The sequence below is a fragment of the Canis lupus genome, chromosome 7 (assembly GCF_003254725.2).
Source record: "Canis lupus dingo isolate Sandy chromosome 7, ASM325472v2, whole genome shotgun sequence".
Classification (NCBI taxonomy): domain Eukaryota; kingdom Metazoa; phylum Chordata; class Mammalia; order Carnivora; family Canidae; genus Canis; species Canis lupus.
In genome coordinates, this window is record NC_064249.1 from 76715245 (window position 1) to 76735026 (window position 19782).

The 19782-nt window shown below is 40.6% G+C and overlaps 1 long non-coding RNA gene across 2 annotated transcripts; it reads right to left on the reverse strand.

The window, feature by feature from the left end:
- Positions 1-5686: 5686 nt before the first annotated feature.
- On the reverse strand, positions 5687-17318 carry LOC112648332 (uncharacterized). Of its 2 annotated transcripts, XR_007411721.1 has the most exons (4): positions 16982-17318; positions 10081-10184; positions 6695-6848; positions 5687-6179 (listed from the first exon to the last, which is right to left on the reverse strand). It is a non-coding gene; the product is annotated as an uncharacterized LOC112648332 (long non-coding RNA). The 2 variants fall into 2 exon arrangements; XR_003128934.3 differs by lacking the exons at positions 5687-6179; positions 6695-6848 and adding an exon at positions 9334-9516.
- Between the last annotated feature and the right edge of the window lie 2464 nt (positions 17319-19782).

The following is a 19782-nucleotide window of genomic DNA, read 5'->3' on the forward strand; positions in this document are numbered from 1 at the left end:
CCCCGCCCGCCGAGGTGCAGCCTCGCCCCAGCGGCGCGGCCCCGGCTCCCCGGAGGGCGCGCACTTCTCCACCTTCAATGAAACTTTCGAAGCCTCACGCGGGGACGGGCGTGTCCCCGGGCCAATGGGACCGCGGCTCCGGAGCCGGCGCGCGGGGAGCCCGCCCCCACCCGCGGCCCCCGCGCGCAGGAGCAGCCCGGCCTCGGCATCCTCCCGCCCCGGCTCCGCGCCTTTTCCACCGCCGCTGGCTCCTGCAGACCCTCAGCTCGGCCCCGTCCAGTCACTCTGCAGAAACAGAAGCCACACATCCTGGCATCCTGTCCACTGGGACTGCCCCGGAGCTTGCCCCAAACCCAGAGAATCGTTAGGTGCTCCAAGAAAACTGCACAGACGTGTCACAAGAGTAGCCAGGAGCTTGAACAACACTGTGGGACTGTCCCTCAGGCCAGGTCCACAGTACGCAACGCGCGTTGATTGGGAAGAAGGGAACCCAGAATCAATTCAGACCCAATGACCCCATCCATATTTAACTTTGTGAGAAGTTTCCATGCAGAATGGGCTCTGAGAAATCCCGGGTCTTTCTGGAAATGGGTATGGGCTTTCAGAAATGTACCCGCCTAGTACAGTTTGGAGAACTCTTCTTTTCGCCTCAAATTTGTTTGCTCCTTGTTATGACTCCCGGGGAAAAGAGTATATATACTGTTTCCCTTTTCTCCTAATAACCTCCCTTTTTTCTTGTTCTCAGGGCGAGATCTAGAGAAATCTGGTACCAACAGGGAGACACCAGAGTGTCTGAGTCCCTCATTTCACCATTATCCAAGAGAGTTATCCAGCTCCTTGCTGGAGCACTGTTGGAATCCTCAGAATCCGGAGGCAGATGCTCTGACCTGTAGGGAGGGCCATTCAGAACTGGGGTCTCACAAAGAGGACAGAGAGGAAGAATTTAATTTCATTCAGCACCTGCATTCTAGGCTTGAATTGGTTGATGATGGAAAATCTGCTGATGAAAATTATGCAAACCTTGGTTCTCTGTGATAAACAGGTCTTCCTTTTTCTGAGATACCATAAACTTGTGTTTTAAGGTCAGATGCCTTACCAAATTCTCTAACAATGACAAACTGAAACATGACGTTTTTTAATGAAGACTGGAAGTAACAAAATCTTGTGAAGATACCCCAAAATTTAGATCATTTGTGTGTTGTGGAGCTCTGAAGAAGCCTGGATATCTAAACCCCAAATGTAGCTATGTGTCTAAAAGTAGAGGTAAAGGAGACAATAGGAACTTAAATTATCAGCAGATCATTGACCACTACCAAGAAATGTTTTGCATTTTGTAGACTCTGCACCCTTTCTGACCTGCCTAGCATTTGGATGTTCATAGATGGTGTTCCCCCTCTTTCTCTCTCCCTCCCTGGTACAACTTGCTCTTGAGACTTAACTAAGAAGTCACAAAGCCCTCCCGAATTTTAAATGGTATTGTGTAACTACCTGAACTCTCAATTCTCTCTGAATATTTCCTCACATTCTTTCTAGGCTTTCCATATGCCCGCTGTGTAGATACCTTCAAAACAACTAACTTGGGTGCTTAAGTGTCTTAAGAAGACACAAGAAATGTAGCAGATAAGTGATCTTACCAAATGTAGTTCTTGCTTTCTCTGCCACATTGTGTGCCTATATGGCTGTTCAGGTTTTAAAGATACTGGGATCCCTGGGTGGCTCAGTGGTAGAGTGTCTGCCTTTGGCTCAGGGCCTGATCCCAGGTCCAGAGATTGAGTCCTACATCAGGCTCCCTGCATGGAGCCTGCTTCTCCCTCTACCCATGTCTCTGCCGCTGTCTCTGTGTCTCTCATGAATAAATAAATAAAACCTTAAAAAAATATATAAAGATACTAAGAACTGGATCCCGCTTTTTAGTCTTACCAACACATACACCCAAGGAGTTTTAACTGTCTAGACTACACATATAGTAGTAGTGGCCGCATATGACAGTCACCTGGGGAGCTTTCGGTGGAATCTATAAATGCTCCATCTCCATATCCAGAGATTCTGATTTAATCCCCCCACCCTCCCCTCCATGACTGTATTTTTGTGAAAGCTCTTCAGGTGATGCTCAGGTATACAGTCTGATTAGAGAATCACACTCCTCACTTACATATCAGAACTCAGGAGACGCACTATTGGTTTTCAATACTAGCCTCACCAAGCCAAATCCACCTATTAGGAGCTACATTTTCAGAATGGGGTGACTCAAGCATGCATATCAGTAGCCAGTGGCATTGTCTTTACAAGGGCTATTTTACCCTAAAATTTACCTAAATCGAGAAGTGGTAGGTATCTAATGTCTAGACAGCTTTGTTTTTAAGGACTCTCCAGCCCACAAGAATATTGATCCCATTGGTCAGGAGTCCTGCATGGCTAGAGAGGTTGATCCTTAATCTGAGCATGAAACCTGGCATAAGGTAGCAAATACTTTGGGGGATAAAATTAACTACATAGAAAATTCACAAACACATTATTTTGATAGTTGATGAATGCCATATGATCCCCCATATAGCACAGGTGGTGAATTAAGCACCAGTCACTCCATGCCTCTCTGCATCTACATAGACAATAGTGACTTCTTTTGATTATTACTGAGAGTTTAGGGTATTGGAGTCCTCATCTAAGGCGAAGAAAGCCACACACCTACATAATATGCAGTGGCATATACAGAAAGAGACAATTTACAAAGTAATTAACCCAATTTACAGAGTAAATTAACCCAAGTGTCTGGTGCATAGTAATCATTCAATGAATATTAACTGCCATCATTACCATTATTATTACTATTGCCATTGTTATTGCTGGAAAGCCAGGACTGGTTTTCTGAAACTGTCATGCTGAAGCACAGTAACCTGCTCCCATACTTAGAAAGATGCACCAGCCCTCAGTAATATGTTTAAAAACTGTGGCACAGTTGAGTCATAGACTTTTTTCTCCCTCAATGTTTGCGTTTCAGCAATAAAGAATATGGCACTTTGTGCCTTGCATGGGTTTCATCTCACCTGTTTAGGTTTTATCTTTTCTGAACTTGGTTTAATGCTACCCTGATTGACAAAGTCATCCAGAAACATCATCTTTGTCCCCCGTGCTAATTTCCTCTCACATGCTCTATAGGCAAACACTGTCCCATATCATGTTTCGCCCTATGTCCTTTACCATTCCCTCAAATGCTTTGTTAGCTTCTTTTGGGAGATCTCAGGGGTGGATATTGTCTCATAGGGTCACTTTGCAAACCAGTATTTCCCAGAGGAACCTAAAGTTGTCAACCTGGCATTTTCTTCTCCCAGTGGAATCTGCCAAAATTCCGCAGCGCCATCTAGCCTATAGAGAATAGAGTGCTTCCTGCCAACTAGAGGATGTCTTCTAGCATTGGCAACATATGTTCTCCTTACACATGTACCAATACAATATTTTTAGATGTATCCATTTCTGTGTTTTCCTTTATAAGTCACAGTATTTGTTTAGAAGTTATTTTCATCAGGAGCCATATAGTTTTCGGCTCCTATACTTGAAAAAGCTTGGAGGCATAATGGAAGCTTTTTTCGTTTTGCAAATATATTCAGTGGTTGCAACCTTTTTAAGCTGTCAATTTAATGTTTATGGCAGAAGTATTTCCAAGATCTCTGAATTCCAAAAACTTAGACCACTTCTAATTTGTAGGAGACACCATCGTGTAATACTTCTGCTACATAGGTTATCCTCCAAATGGTCTTAACCGGAATCATCCACAATGAAAGTGCAAAAAAACCTCTTATGTAGCCAGCAGATTGCTGACTTTGTGTCTGTCCAAGAATCTTGAAAAATCAGCTGACATGTATATGTGTCCTATTTTTCCAGTCAGATTTTAGGTTTTCAGAGCATGGACAAAATTTCATCCACAAAGCAAGGTATACAGTAGGCTCTACAGCAAAATGCTGTTTCTAAGGACTGTTTCTAAGAATGCAATGAATTGCATTCTATTTATTTGCTATTTATTTGCTTCCATGACACACACACACATATACACATGTACACACACACACACACACACACACACACAGATATCTATTACCAGGCAAGAAAGATATCATATGAAAATAATGGAGCATGTAAAATTTTATTTGTTTTTTGTAAGGTTGACAAATAAAGGAAGAGATTATGAATTTGTGGGGAGGGTGCTCTGCCAAAGCTGATGAATTGCCTTGGGCAAACAGGTCCCCAGATGGCTGACACTAAAACATAGAAACCACCATTCATTATTCACAGCCAACACCAAGAGTAGATTTTTATCTCAGAGGTTGTCTGGTTTCTTTCTGTGTATTTGCTCCTGAAGTCTTTGAAGAAGTTACTGGTTTTAACATTATTTTGTCTAAAAAGGCTTATCAAACCCTGGGGACAGCTTTAAAAAGGGAACTGGAATTGGGGAGACAATTTAACAATGAATTACAGTCATTCGAAGCAAGTTAATAAACAAAACAAAAACATGAGATTTTCTCTTTACCTATACCTGCCCATACCCTAGCAGATATTTATTAGTTAATAAATACAACTTCAGAATGATTTGGATTCCAACTGTATGTGTTGAAACTCCATCAAGATATCTTCAATGGTCTTCGAAATGGTAATATTCTCAGTAAGCCTAAATAATTTTCACCCACTGGCCTTTTATAGAGGTTTCAGATTATGGGTATGCATTGATTGTAAACAAGTTTTGGAATTGGCTTTATCTAGTTACTACCATTAACCCGTAACTGGGACTCATACAACCCAGGCAGCTGGTTTAAAGCTTCATTCACTTATTCTCCTGCAGTGCCACCTTTTGGCTAAAAGTATATTGAAAAAAATACAAGTACTTAGAGTAGAAAGCCAGCAATGAGCACACAACAGAGGTCTCCTGCAGCCATAGGTATACTGATGCCAGCTACGGGTCCTCCACAGCTTAAACAATGATTTCCAATTGGTGTCCTTTCTATCTTCTTTTTTAATTCAACTGAAAGAGTAATAAACACTCACTAAGCAGAAGTAGAATAATGGACACAGCCAGGCATGTTAAAGGAATGACAGTCGCCCCCCAAACCGGGGGGGGGCGGTTTTCAGTCTGTAGGGACTTGTCTTTGCGCTGCTACTCTGCACTGAGATTCAGTCTCCAGATCTGGGTCATTGCCACTCTGGCTGAAATGACTGTAAATAAAGTATCTTGACCCTCCTGGATTTTGTATAAGTTTTCCCTACTTTGGAGTTTCTGTGTGTATAATTTACCTTCTTTTAAATCTTTATACAGAGAGAGCATATTTATGTATTCTCTGGACCTGTGACCACAGTGTAGCCAATGAGATGCTGTTCTTCAGGCCCAGAATTTATTCATGCTGTCCTTTCACTCTTTAGTAGATGGAAAGCACTGGTGGTTATGAGCAATACTCACCACACTTGCCAAACAAGCAAAGCAGACGACGTTGGTGGACTTCCTGACTCTGGAAAGTCCAATCCATTTTCTCCATGGATCAACATGAAACTTTCTGTTTGCTCAACGATGAGATAAACATCATGAGTTTTTCCAAGATTTTTTTAGGACCTTCAAACAGGCATTTTGCTTATTTGTTTTGGGATGAGAGGAAATGGCCCCTCTTATTAAAATAAATATAAGACACCAGTCTCCTTTCTCCCAAGACCAAAGCATGACATCCAGGTTAGAACCCCCCAGCGAAGCACGGTCTTCCTCCTGGCTAAAGACCTATGTTTTGCTTTACCTCCCTTTCTAATAGGGGAGAAAATGCCTCTTTTTGTATCCTATTAAGAAGCTGAGAAAAGCAGACATTTTAAAAACAAAGAGTGCTACAAAATTAAAGGTGAACAAACCACAAATGTTAGAAGATGTCTTTTCCAAAATACAAGTTGCTGGTGTTACACATCTCACAACAGCAGCGGCATTCAGGGACAGCCTAAAATAATTGGTCTCCCCTCCCTCCCGGAATGAATCCAAGGCCAGCTACACAGTTTTTGAGTCCCAGGGCAAAATTATTCCAGCGCAAAATGTGGGTTCCTTGTTCACAAAGCAGAAGAAAAGTGCTGCTAAGACACTAGAATATAAAGTTCTTCTCTTTTTCTTCCACTGCCTCTCCAATTGCTGCAACATTTTTAACTTGCCATTTAATGATGTTCTATGCGAAAGAAATTAACATTATTTAAACTATTTTCGTGGATTTAACCATAAATCTTGTTATTCTGCAATGCCAGTTTTAAATGCAAATATAAGAGCATGTACTTCATATGCAGAATCTTTAAAATCACATAATTCATATTCTATAGCTTGTGCTGCATTTGTATTTTGTTCTCAGGAAAACAGTTGACACAAAACAAATTCAACTGTTTCTATTTCACTTCTTGATACACATACTTGCTACCAGCACTCTGTACTTGCAGTTTACTGATAGGTAGGAAAAGACTAAGAGGAAAAGGAAGTGTGGGGTGACTTTTTCTCTCTGTCCATGTTATCGATCAGAGCATATGTAGTTGGCTAACCCAGGGAAGTCACAAAAGAACGACAGATAGGGACCCTTGGTCATTAGTGGTTTTTACAATGCCATTGCCTTCTCTCTGCCCTTTTGTTCAAATAGAAGGTATGGACTCTGGGGGCTGTCAGTGATCCCCCAATCTCCTGTCATAAGTAACACACCTGCCGTGTACTCCTCTGCATCATGGGTCCACTGGAAGGCTGTTCTCACAGGCATCAGGAGGGTCAAATGTGAACAGGGAGGCAAGGTACAGTGGACGAGCATATCACATGTATCTCTCTGCTTACATCATGTTCCATTATCCCATGGATGTCACTTGCAAAACACAAATTCAAAGATAAAATTATTAAAAATTTCAAGATAGGAGGAACAGAGCATTAAACCAAGTCTGGAGCTCCTCTTGGATGGGGATCAGTGGGGGAGAGGTTGTGTGACTTGTCAGGTGGCACATGAGTGAATCCAGTCCTGGGATCCTTTTCCTAGGCATCCTTTTCCTGGTCGTCCACTCAGCTCCTCCTCTCCGGCTGAGTATCCACTCGTGTTGCTTCACTCCGACATCTAACTCCATTGCAAGAAGAATCCCAACTGCTCATATGATCAAAACCTATCAGTCTACCTGCTTATCCCCCTTAGGATTCAATTATGTAATTCCAGGTTCTGCTCTAAATAAGCTGCCCAGATTAAAAAAAAAAAAAAAAAAAAAAAAAAAAAAAAAAAAAAAAAAAAAAAAAAAAACTATGGTTCAGGTTTCCTGCTAGCATTTCTGGACCTTAGGAAGCTACCTCTCTTTCATATTCTTCACTCCATGAATCCTTCAAACTCCCCATTATCCCTCACCATATACACCTTCACAAAACTAGGCTTGCGCAAACCTACACAGAAAATTTTTCAATATTTTTAGACTTTAACCATTCAATTAAAAAATATGATAAGAATTAGCCTCATGAAAATGTGAAAAGAAAACAACTGACTCAAGGGAATATTCAGGATATTCACAACATATATGACAATGAGTTGCAGTTGTTATCCATATTGTTTAAATAATTCATGAAATTTACCTAGGAGAAAAATAATACACAGGAAGATAATCAACCTCATCAAAACTAAGATCAGAAAAACTAAAACAAAAATGAGGTAGTTTTTCACCCATGAAATACATAATTAACTTTTAATGTAGTAAAATGATGTTGGCAAAATTATGATGAAAGGCAAACATGTGTTTCTTGTTTAATCCGATGTAAATTTGAAGACTCCTTTCACAAAGGAATGTGAGAAAACACATCCCACATGAATCCTATAAACCAATCCAGTTCTTTAGAACTAATCCAAAATTGGGAAGTTTGGATTAGTTCTTTTCATCATAAAACACTCATTAAAACGTTGTTTGATAATAGTGAAAAAACTGGAGATAACACCTGATTCTCTAGCAATAAGGAAATGTTAATAGATGCTCACTTTAGGTTATTCAGAATAGTATTCAAATATTTTAATTATGAAAAAATCAGTAGCAAGACGTTTCTGATATTTTAAAAAACCAGAAAATTCTAGCTAAGCTATGATTACATTAGGTGAAGTGAAATATGCTAAATAACAGAACAAATTAATATAGTTTCATTCAGTCAGTGGTAGGTTTCAGTATTTTGCCCTTTTTTCTTGGGTTGTCGTGACATTCTATGGTATTTGTTGGACAATCAAATTCTTTTTGTTGTCATTAAATTCATATACCATTTAGTTTTCTCAGTAATTATGTGGTGACACTGATTTATGATTTGGCATAAGCAAGCCCAACTAAACACATGAGGTTGTTGGAAAAACAAAATGAGGAAACCCATGTGAACATATTTAATAGCCTATAAACTATGAAATGTAAACCAATATGGAATATCGTTATTGTCACTACCATAATTTTTAGTTAACAGCCATCAGCTTTGAGAAGAATTCTCCAACAAATAATGTGTATCAAGCATATTTTTCCCCATGAGTCCTGACTCCATATATTTTATGCACCGGAAGAGCAAATCATATTAGATTTGACAACTTGGAAGAAAGTTAGATGCAAGGCCTTTAGGGCATTTCTTTTCCCCATGGAGTGAGCAATATGTTTCTTAGGATAGTTTCTAGAACATTGTCAGCATTAGTGACTTGAGGAAGAAGTTCTGATTCAGAATGGAAAAATAATACAACTGAGGAACAGGACATGAGCCAGAAAGCCAGGAAGTCTGGGTGTACGGCTGCCTCCATGGCCTCCTTGCCAAGGAACACAGCACAAGCCACAGAGCCTCTCTCAACTACAGCTTCGGCAGCTATAAAACCTAAGCAATAATATTAACAATCCTTATTTCTCAGTGTTATTATGAAGATCGAATGTACCAGATACTATAAAGTTTTGTATGACTACTGCCATTGATTTTGGAGACTTTATGGAGGGACAGCCTCCATGCTTTTTGGGTCACACACATGCACACATACACACACCTATCAGGAAAGGGTTTTGTGTTTATGCCCCAACCATGAGTAATTATATATTTATAAGTTATAAAATAAATATATAGATATTGAATACATTATCTGTATCTGGTAATAGCTAAATGTATATTGTTATATATGATATTTATATTTAGAGTATGTTAATATGTATGACCTTTGTATTTATATGCATAATATACATTTATACATAAATATGATTATATTTATATTTTTATATATGGTATTAATATTTAGCATAAGTATATACACACATCTCAGTATCATCACCTAATAAATCAGGGTACACAACAAATTTAGGACAAGAATCGTCATTTATAAGACCTATTTCCATGGGTGGTCCTATGCTAGTGTTTCTCTGCCATAACATCTCCAGCAGCTCAGGCTGCTTTGGTACTTTTTGTCCGGTCATTGTTGGGCCACTGATGTTTCTCTTCATGGCGACTCTCAGGTGTGCAAGACAGTTTCTCCACCTCTAGTGCCCAGCCTGCTTTCCAGGCTGGAAGAAGACAGTGACAGGGAAATGAAATATGAACTGGTTAGTGTGTCCAGGTGTGTTTGGAGGAGAAAGCCCCTCAGGTTAAGAGGTGGTGACTTCATCTTCCTTTCTCGCTTCTAAAACGTACCATTAAAAAAAAAAAAAAACAAAAACAAATAAAATATACTTTTCCCCTCCTCCCCAACTCCCATGGCACCTGCCTTGCAGGAAGGTTTGACTTGTTCGAGGTCTCTTGGCAAGCAAGGGGCAGAATTTGGACCAGCAGGCAGATGAACAGACTGGACCAGAGTTCTTTTCACAGCCCTATGGTGGCCCCAGGGCAACAGGCACAACGTATGCCACAGACAGGCACCAAACATACTCTGGGGGTGCCTCAGGATGTGCACCCACCCTCAGCATCCATGTCATGGCATTGACCCTGAGATCCAACAAAATATGCATATACTGTGGTTCTTGAACACCGGGCTTTTAGGGGACTCAAGAATTCATTAAGAATGACGAACATGCGCCGTGAGGTGAAAGGGCTCTGCCCTCAAGCCCTTAGCACAAGATGAATACACATACCTGCCCCAGGTGGAACTGCCACACAGTGTGATTCAACTTCATTCACTTCCTCCCAGTTTCTCCTCATCATGGAATCAGGGAAGTTAGGGAAGCTATTTCTTATCCTCAGAAAAACAAAGGTATGAGAGGAAGGAATGTGAAGTTAAGTGGTTCAGCATTCAAACCCCAGTATGTGCACTTAAAAGCTCTATGACCTATCACAGGTCACTTAAAATTTTGTAGTTTTGTTTCTGTTAAAACAATGATGATGAAATGTGGCCAGAGAGAGCGGCAAACTCACAATCTGTACAGAAACCAAGGGTCTGGCCACTTGGGTACAGGACTGCTGAAAAGGAAAAAGCAGCTTAATTGTTTTCCCAGAAGCATGAAAGTCAAGCAGAATATAGCGACTAAAATGATGATACCTTGCACTTATCTGGTTCCTTTCTCTTAAGAGCTCAGAGTGCTTCTCAGACATTATCTCATTAATTTGCAAATCATTCCTGGGAGTTAGGTAGGAATAAAGCCAGATAAAAGTTTCTAGCTTACTACTTCACTAAGAGTCAAAGATTGAAATATCCTCTCCGCAAGCAGATGCCCCTTCTCTGCACGGATACACTATTATATGAAACATGCACAGGGAAGATCGGTCTGCAGATTCCCATGATCTTTAAAATAATACATATCTTTCAGAAGATAGGGTATTAAAAGCTTCTTTGATTTCTTGATAAATGAAAGGGTTTACGGAATTATGCTCCCAGAAGTGAAAAGGAAATGGGTGAGATTCAAACCTCCTATTGTATTTAGTATATGTAAATGTGAGCTTTCTCTCTCAGCACACAGCAATGATTGGAGTATGAGTGTCCTTTAAAAAGAATAGAAAAGTATGGAGAATGGAAATAATATTTTCCAGTGACCAAGTAAATGTTGTGCAATAGAAAAGGACACTGATCAATACACTGCCAATATCTGGTCCCATTAGCAAGGAAGTTCCTAGAGGGAATGTTTCCCCTGACATTTGTTTTTGGCATAAGTACAAGGAGGTAAACATGAAGTCCCTAAGCTCATAGAGTCTGGGAAATAGACATCCAACTGGGGGCAATCGGCCAGGCAGAGAGCAAAGTCCTTGTCAAGAAGGAAGATGAACCAGCTGCCTTCGATTAAGGTCCCTAGAAGCCCAGCCTGAGCATGGGTTTTGGTGCAAATGACTGCTGGAGGGGGGCTGTCAGAAGAAGAGGGGTGAGAAAGCAGGTGGGCAGAGGAGGGGCTCTAAAGCAGGATGCGGACTCTAATATCACACGAAGCACCCAGAAATGCAAATTACATCACAGAGATGGCACTGTTTTACAAAGGGGACTCCTGTTGTACCTTTTAATCACCAGTCACTGGCCATGAGGTGCCCAGGGCACGTGGTAGGACCATAACCTCCCTAGGGAGGTGGCTGCCATTCAAGCAAGGGCAATGCACTGCAAAGAGGTAGCTAGCCAGTACACAGTGTGCTTGGTGAGGCGGTAAAGGCCAGGTGCTGAGGATAGCTTCTGGGTTGGCTATTGCACTTTTCAATGACCAGGCAACCACCGAAAGCACTCATGGTCTCTCCTAAAACACACTTTGCGGGAGCCATTCTTCCCTTACCAAATACCTTCCCTTCTCTTCTAATAAACCCATACACAGGCATCAAGAAACCAACTAATCAAACAAAATAATAAGTCAGTGAGTCATGAGAAACAAGGTGTTCAGTAAAAGCTTTGAAATGCCCTCTGTTCTCAAAGGACAGTGGCCCAACAACTCCTCCCCTTCTCTTCACTGCTCTAAATCCCATCCATCAACTTATGCAATATTTTGGGGTGTTTTGTTTTGTTTTGGCTTGGTTTTTGTTTTTGGAATTTGCTTTATTTCAGGCACTGTCCTTGGATCTGGGCACACAATAGTAAAAAAATGGAGTCCCTGCTCCATGACCAGTCTAGAGTATGACCTTTTTAGGAGCCATCTCCACCTAGCACAGCCTGCAAGATCTCACACACAAAAAGTCTTGGGTCACAAAACCAGTGTTCTCTCTTCATTGGCTTGGGGTGTTACTGAGACTCATGTCAGGTCTTTCCTTGCCCAAATGGACAGTTGCCAATTAGGTCTGCTTCTCTGTTCTGCGAGATTCAGACAGCTGCCAGGGGCTGGGCCATCCTGGCTGTGCATGTTGCAGCCAATCCTGTCCCACAAGGTGGCCCAAATGTGGTTTGACAACTCCTCCTTACAGAGTAGTCATGAATCCTGGCCAAGGACAACACGTATTATTTCTAATATACTTTCTATATTAAAAAGGATTAGAAGTGGGCATTGATATTGGCTGAATGCCTTGGACATGCAGCTAGGCAAGTGGTTTTGATTTCACTCCACATGAAAACACCAACTTCTTTTTCTTTTTAAGGCTTACACATCTGGTTTCTCTCCCCAAAAAGCACATCTTCCCTGTCTTCTTGTGAAAGGTGTTGTTCTCATTCTTCCATCGTGGTTCAGATCCCCTCCTGAGAGAAATCTTTCCTAACTCCCCAGTCTGTAGCTTCTGTTCTCTCCTCTCAAATTCTCATTATTCTACTTCTCAGTGAGTGGTTCTTTTTCTTCATAGCAGTTATCAGTACTCCAAGTTTTAGCTGTATGTGTGTGCACACATCTGTCTATTTGTAAATGCTGTCATACTAGATTAAAAGTCTATGAGGGCTGCAAAACGTGTTTTGTTCATCACTCAGATCCAATTCCTAGAAGAAAGCCCAGCACAGAAAACGTGCTATTTGAGGAGACAATCTGGTGCAGTGGCTAAGAGCATGGACCCAAAATTCAAATCCTGGCCTACCACTCACTAGTTCTGGGGCCTTCAATCTCTCTAGGCTTCATTTTCCCTATCAATGGAGTGAGGATATTGATATAGCCTATGCTTATATGTTATTTAGATGGAATACTTCACGTAAAGTGCACATAGTAATAAGCACTTATGTGAAATATAAGCCACTTTTGTTTATAGCTTGAATGAAGAGGTACAATGTGTACAGCACTTCAAAATCCTGTGATTCTAACAACTCTCTTTGCACAAGGCAACTGATTTGGAAGAATGAAAACTTTCAGACTCTCTATCGAGTATTTCTCTTAAAGCTTTGAAATTTTTGTTTTGTTTGCCTTTCACTTATTCCTTACCATCCTGGTGAGAGATGAGAAAGTGAATGCTTACTTTCTCTTGGTGCTACCCCTGCCGGCCTCACTGTAGGGAGCAGAGAAATGGAAGCAGCAAGCCCACCGGATTCTTGCTAAGCAGGTGCAGCACTTCCAGCACCACACAGCCTGACAATTACTAAAGCAGGTGACGAACAAGTTCCTGCATGCCTGAGCACTCCATGGAACCGGACAGTCACTACTGTTCACCATAAAATGTGCTACCTTATGAGAAGACCGTATAAGCACAGATGCAAAGGAAAATGATGACTTGCAAATGGAAAAAGATTAAAGGAGGTGAATTTATTTTTATTGTCTACGGAGAAGAAATTACATCCGTAGAGACACAAAAGAAAAATATCCATGCCCACAAGACATTTATTACATAGGAATTCAAACTAGGCTCAAACTTAGCCATAAGGAGAAACAGCAATGTGAGAATTTGCCCACACTACAATCATGAATCCCATTTGCTTTCATGGAGGCTTTCCCATATTTAAATTTGAATATTTAGAGTATTTAGAATCTTGATTTGAGAGGCCGTATCTGTGGATATAAAAAATGCTAGTGAAATTTAAGCAAAGTTCCATTGATGAGGGAGCTACTTATTCTCAATTGCTCTGATAAACAAGTGTCTGAGATCGCATGGCATACGGTTATTATGGGTTATTGTGGGTTATTATGAAGAACTCACCCTCCCTGTGAAGCGGTATAGGGTTATTTGAAAGTGGACTTGCATATTGTAAATTCTAAGGTACCCATTAAAAAAAAAAAAACCCTATAACTTACTTGTCATCTCTATAGCTTTCTGGGAGAAAATATTTGCAAAAGACACATCTGATAAAAGGCTGTATCCAAAATACACAGATAAATTCTAAAACTCAACAATAAGAAAATAAACAACCTGATTTTAAAAATGGACTAAAGACCAACCTCATCAAAGAACATGAAGAGGTACTCTACATCATATGCCGTCAGAGAAATCTAAATTAAAACTATGAGATACCACCTCACACCTATTCAAATGAACAAAATGCAGAACACCAACACCACCAAATGCTGACAAGGATGTGGAGCATCAGGAACTCTCATTCATTGCTGGTGGAAATACAAAATGATATGGCTACTTTGGAAGACAGTTTAGTAAATTCTTACAAAACTAAATATATTCACCACTCACATTCTTCGGTACTGATTCAAAAGAGTCGGCAAATTAAGTCCACACAAAAACCTGCATGTGGATGTTTACAGCACATTTGCACAGATTATGCACAATTGCCAAAACTTGGAAGCAACCAAGGCGTCCTTCAGGAGGTGAGCAGGGAAATACACTGAGGCACATCCAGCCCATGGAATCATATTCAGAGCTAAAAGAAATGAGCTATCAGGCCATGAAAACACATGGAGGAACTATATATATATATATATATATATATATATATATATATATATATATATAACTAGGTGAAAGAAGCCAATCTGAAAAGGCTACATACTGTATGATTCCGACTGTATGACATTCTGGAAAGGGCAAAACTATGGGGACTATAAAAAGGCCAGTGGTTGCCAGGGCTAGGACAGAGTCCAGACTGCCTCAGGAAGAAATAAAGGGTTTGATTTGCTTCATATCCAGTAAAAAAAAAAAAAAAAAAGTTATTTATTTTATTTTTAAAAGATTTTTTATTTATTCATTTGAGAAAGGGAGAGAGACACAGAGAGAGCACAAGCAGGGAGGGAGGGGCATAGGGACTGGGAGAAGCATGCCCCCCATTGAGCTGGGAGCCCTATGGACACCGGGCTCCATCCCAGGACCCCCAGGGTTAATGATCTGAGCTGAAGGCAGACACTTAACCATCTGAGCCACCTAGGAGCCCCCACAAATTATTTTTTTAAATTAACATCTCCAAACCAAGAAAACCGTAGTTCCAGATATTATTGGTAAATTCCATAAAACATTTAAGGAAGAGTTGCTATCAATTCTACATACCAACTTTCTAAAAACAGCAGAGGAAGAAACACTTCCCCGGTTATTTTATGAGGCCATTGTTGTTCTGACACCAAAATAAAAAATATTACAAGGAAAGAAAATTGTAGATCAATATCCCCAAAGAACATAGACTAAAAATTCTTATGAAAATATTAAATCAAATCCAACACTATGTAAAGAGAATAATACTTCATAATAAAACAGTGCTTGTTTTAGGATTGCAGTATAGTTTCAAATTTGAAAATCTATTAGTATTAGAATAAATAAGAAAAAATACACGATTATCTCAATAGATGCAAAAGTCAACCTACAGGTGGGGATAAGCAGCTATGGAACATGGGTTGCGTTGCTGACTTATCCCCGCCTGAGGCAAAGGGCTGTGAGGTAACTCATCTCAGGAAAGATCAAAAGGCAATTTTCTGGAGAAGGGGGCAGTAGAGAGGCAGTGACTGGACATTGGGTGTACTAGCCAATAAAGGACACCTTTGGGGAAAGGGGTACCACAACATCTTCTATATTATATATATTCTAACGTATGGCATTTCTTCAATTTGTCTCTTGTAGCTTCATCAGGAGATCAAATGGTTAACATAGCAACAAGTGTGTGTGTGTGTGTGTGTGTGTGTATGTGTGTGTGTATCTAGTTTTATATTGTTTGAATTCTTGGAACATATGAATATATATCTATACAAGAGAGAAAGAGTAAGAGAGAGAGAGGACAAATATTAAATATGAATGTAAGAAATTTTTGGATCTTGGGGAGCCTGGGTGGAAAGTCAGTTAAGCATCTGCCTTGGGCTTAGGTCATGATGTCAGGTTCCTGGGACTGAGCCTCACATTGGTCTCCCTGTTCAGTGAGGAGTCTGCTTCTCCCTCTCCCTACTCCCTGCTCATTCTTTCTCTCTCTCTCTTTCTATCTCAAGTAACTAAATAAAATCTTTAAAAAAGAAGAAAGTTTTGGATCTATGTAATGGACGTATAAGCATTTATTGTATAATCCTTTTAACTTTTTCTGTGGGTAGTAACATTTTGAAGTCGATGAAAACTAAGAGCCTCCTTTAGGTATAAAATAATTCTAGAATAATATAAAAACAACTCTTTTTCCTCAAACACATAGAGAGTGCTCAATAAAGCTTTACTGACTTTAGGAGGCTTCCTTCTAATTTAGTTGTATGCAAATGACAAACTGCTTATACGATTAGATTTTCTGAGAAAAATATGCCCCAGAAATATGCAGACCTTAGAAAACTGTGAAGGCAAAATGCCTTTTAATTTTCAAATGGTTTACGTCTTTTTGTATATACAAATTTTTTAAATGATTTTAGCATTTAGGGTTTTTCATATGTCTCAGATATAATTAAAGGAAGGCTTCTTCTGAATTGCAAAACTTTAAAAAGTTAAAAACCTTAAAATTACTTGAAGAGGTTTTTATGAAGTTTACCAGAAATATGCAGCAGTTTTGTGACTGCATAGCTTGGCACGCACCTAGTATTTTGGTTTGGCAATTACAGAGCTATGGTATTTAACATCAAATCTTTGCAGTTTTGTCACCGTATTATGCTATTCTGCAGCCAGAAGGAAAAATAGCAAACCGTTTTTCATCTGATCCTCCCCCCCCCCCCAAAGAGAAACAACACCAAGACAATGAAGCCAGGGTATTAAATTAACAAAAATCTGCAAATTCAAAAAAGTAGCTCTTCCTAGCTTTGAAGTGCCTGGCCAGAAAAGATTCACCTAATTCTCCAATACTTTCTTTTTCTCTTCTCATTTTTGCTGTCTCTTCTGGAGCATCTTCAGAAACAGGAGGAAAGTGACCATGCTGGTTCCATGAAAAAAAAAATCACAGACAGCTGTATTTCTGGGAAATCCAAGGTGCACAAAGCTCAGAAGACACAGGTCAGCAAAGCACCAGCTCATCTGCCACCACGGCCCTGGCCACAGGACCGCTTCTACTTTTCATTCAGAGAGAGTCCCATGATCCTCTCACTTCCCCCTTGCTTCTCTATATTCTCGGCTCCTTTCCTCCCTCCCTTCACTTCCCCCTTTCGCTGCCCCACTGCCACTTCAGTTCAATATGTAGCCAGCTAAGTCTGTGACAGCCATGTGTGCCCTCTATTACATCACTGATACTAGAATCCGTCCCTTCTCTGGCCCTCCGTCCACTCCTGAAGGCCCCAGACACACTCAGAAGTCATAGTAAAGAGAGGGGTGAAAAAATCTTTGACGTGGAAATGCAGCGAACGCGTCCCTCCAAGTGCCCTATATTCTGTGTGTGTCACTATGCTCAATGTAGTCAAAATATACTAGTCAATCTGTGATATAGTAACCCTACCTTCAAAAAATATTTTACAAGAAAAGTCATGTGTAAGTTGATTGACCAGGTTTACGGAAAGGATTAAAGTTATTTGCAAAGTAAAAGAAACCCCATTGTGACCATCATTACTCTTCTTGCTTTTAATGTCACAGTTTATCACATGCAAAACAGACACTGGATTATATTCATGTTAATAATGAGGAAGAGGTGCAGGGCTCAAAAACAGGTCCTAAATTCCAGTTGTGTACAGATTCAGATATCTTTAAGTAAAACTGTTGGAATAGACTCTCTTTTCATAATATTTTACACCTGCAACAGCGCCTTATGATTTGTAACCTCGGCCCCAGACACATCCTGGCAAGCCCTCCCTAATCCAGGATAGTTAATATTAAGTGTCTCTTGGAATGTTTGTACTTCTCAGGCTATGCCACTTGGTAAATTCCATGATGTTTTGGCAGAGTCTATCCACCTCCTCCCTCCACAAGTCTCAGGATTGCCAACTGAAGTGATTCCATGTGACTCAGACCATCCTTGGTCCCACATCTCCTGCAAAACCCATCAGAAGTCAGTGCAGAGTTGAATAAAGCTCAAGAGAACCATCAGGTGATAATGCATTTTCCTTGGAACATCAGTCCTGAAATAACCTCTTCCATGTCCAGGTCAGGCAATTCCCCCTGGAAGCATCAAACAGGCATTACAGCTTGAAAAATAAAAACTGGACTTCCCCCAAGAAAGAACTTAAAAGGCACCAATTAGTGATACCACAAAGCCACAAACAAACCTGCCTCCTTCATCCTGTCCTGCTCTTTTAATTAAAAACATCAGTAAGAGTGTTCAGAAAACATTTACTGAGCACCTACTGTGGGCTGGGCAGCTTCTACTCTTCCTCTGCTTGGCTGGCAATTAATCATGCCTGCCCCCCTTCAGTCCCTGCCACCATGAGCTTCATTATGGAACTTTTCACACACAACTGCAACTTTCTTTTTACTTGCTGTTTGGTCACTCCTCAATCCCAAGCTCTTTGGTATGTCTTATTCAGAGTTGTATCCTCAGAACATAATTGGGTGCTCAGCACATAGTAAACACTCAGAGAATAGCTGTTGAGTGGATGAATTATCAATAGAGGACTTGTCAGGCACTCTGTTGGAATTTGAACATTAAAAAAAATCTCTTCTGAAAAAAATCTCTTTTGAGATCTTGCTGTGCTATAGGCACTGTGTTTAAAGGTAGCTTATGTAGTTTCATTTAGTCTTAACAGCTCTGCAAAACAGGTGCCATGATCCTTGGATTACAGAAGAAGTCATTCAGAGATCAGACAATGCATGCATGGCCAACAGCAGAATCAGGATTTGACCCCAGCTCTCCGGTACCATAGATGTCCCTTATCCTCAGGGAGCTGAGGTTTTCTGGAGAGAAGGCATAGGTGACCGTAGCCTAAGTGTCCTAATTGCGCTTCACTCAGATTTCTGTGAGGCTCGAGGGGAGCTCATTGTCAATGGGATGTGGAGGGAGAGAAAGAGAGAGAGAGAGAGAGAGAGAGAGAGAGAGAAGGGCAAGAAAGCTGACCTGTGAAGAACACAGAGAGTGGGGAATTTGGAGAAAGTTCTAAACCAGTAAGGACATAAATGAGCATGCTTGGGAAACAAAAGTAGTGTGTCATCATAGACCAGCTGCCTCTCAGGGAAATCCTCTTGAGTCACCAGACAGAGCCAGACTGTTCTCTGGCTGGTGGAGGAGCTGATAGGGTCACAGAACAGCATGACTAACTCCCATTTGTGGGTCAGAAAAATGTTCCTATCAACAACGTGGAGTGGGGTAGATCCTGGAGACAGGGTAAGAGCTAGTTTCTAATTAAAACTAGAAGGAAAGATGAATGAATGAATATGAGGGATGAAGAGCAGAGAAGAATTCAAAATGAACTCCATCTTAGAGAGTTATGTAGAGAAGTGGAGAGGTTGTCTGTAGAGGATCCAAAATCTTGATGAGTAAATAAAGTAGCAGAAGTGGTCAGATACAGTTTTGGAAGGATTTGCATATGTGTATGGTGTTTTCACTCAGTGATTCTTCTCACTAAGGTATTGGTCGAAGGTGCCAAGTCTGAAAGGCATTGCCCAACCCAGATCACTCATTACTATAGAATAACTCTGATGTAATTCTTGCTTCCTGGTCCTCTGACTGTGTCATCCCTTGTAATTTCCACCACAGTCCCCTGTGGCTGAAC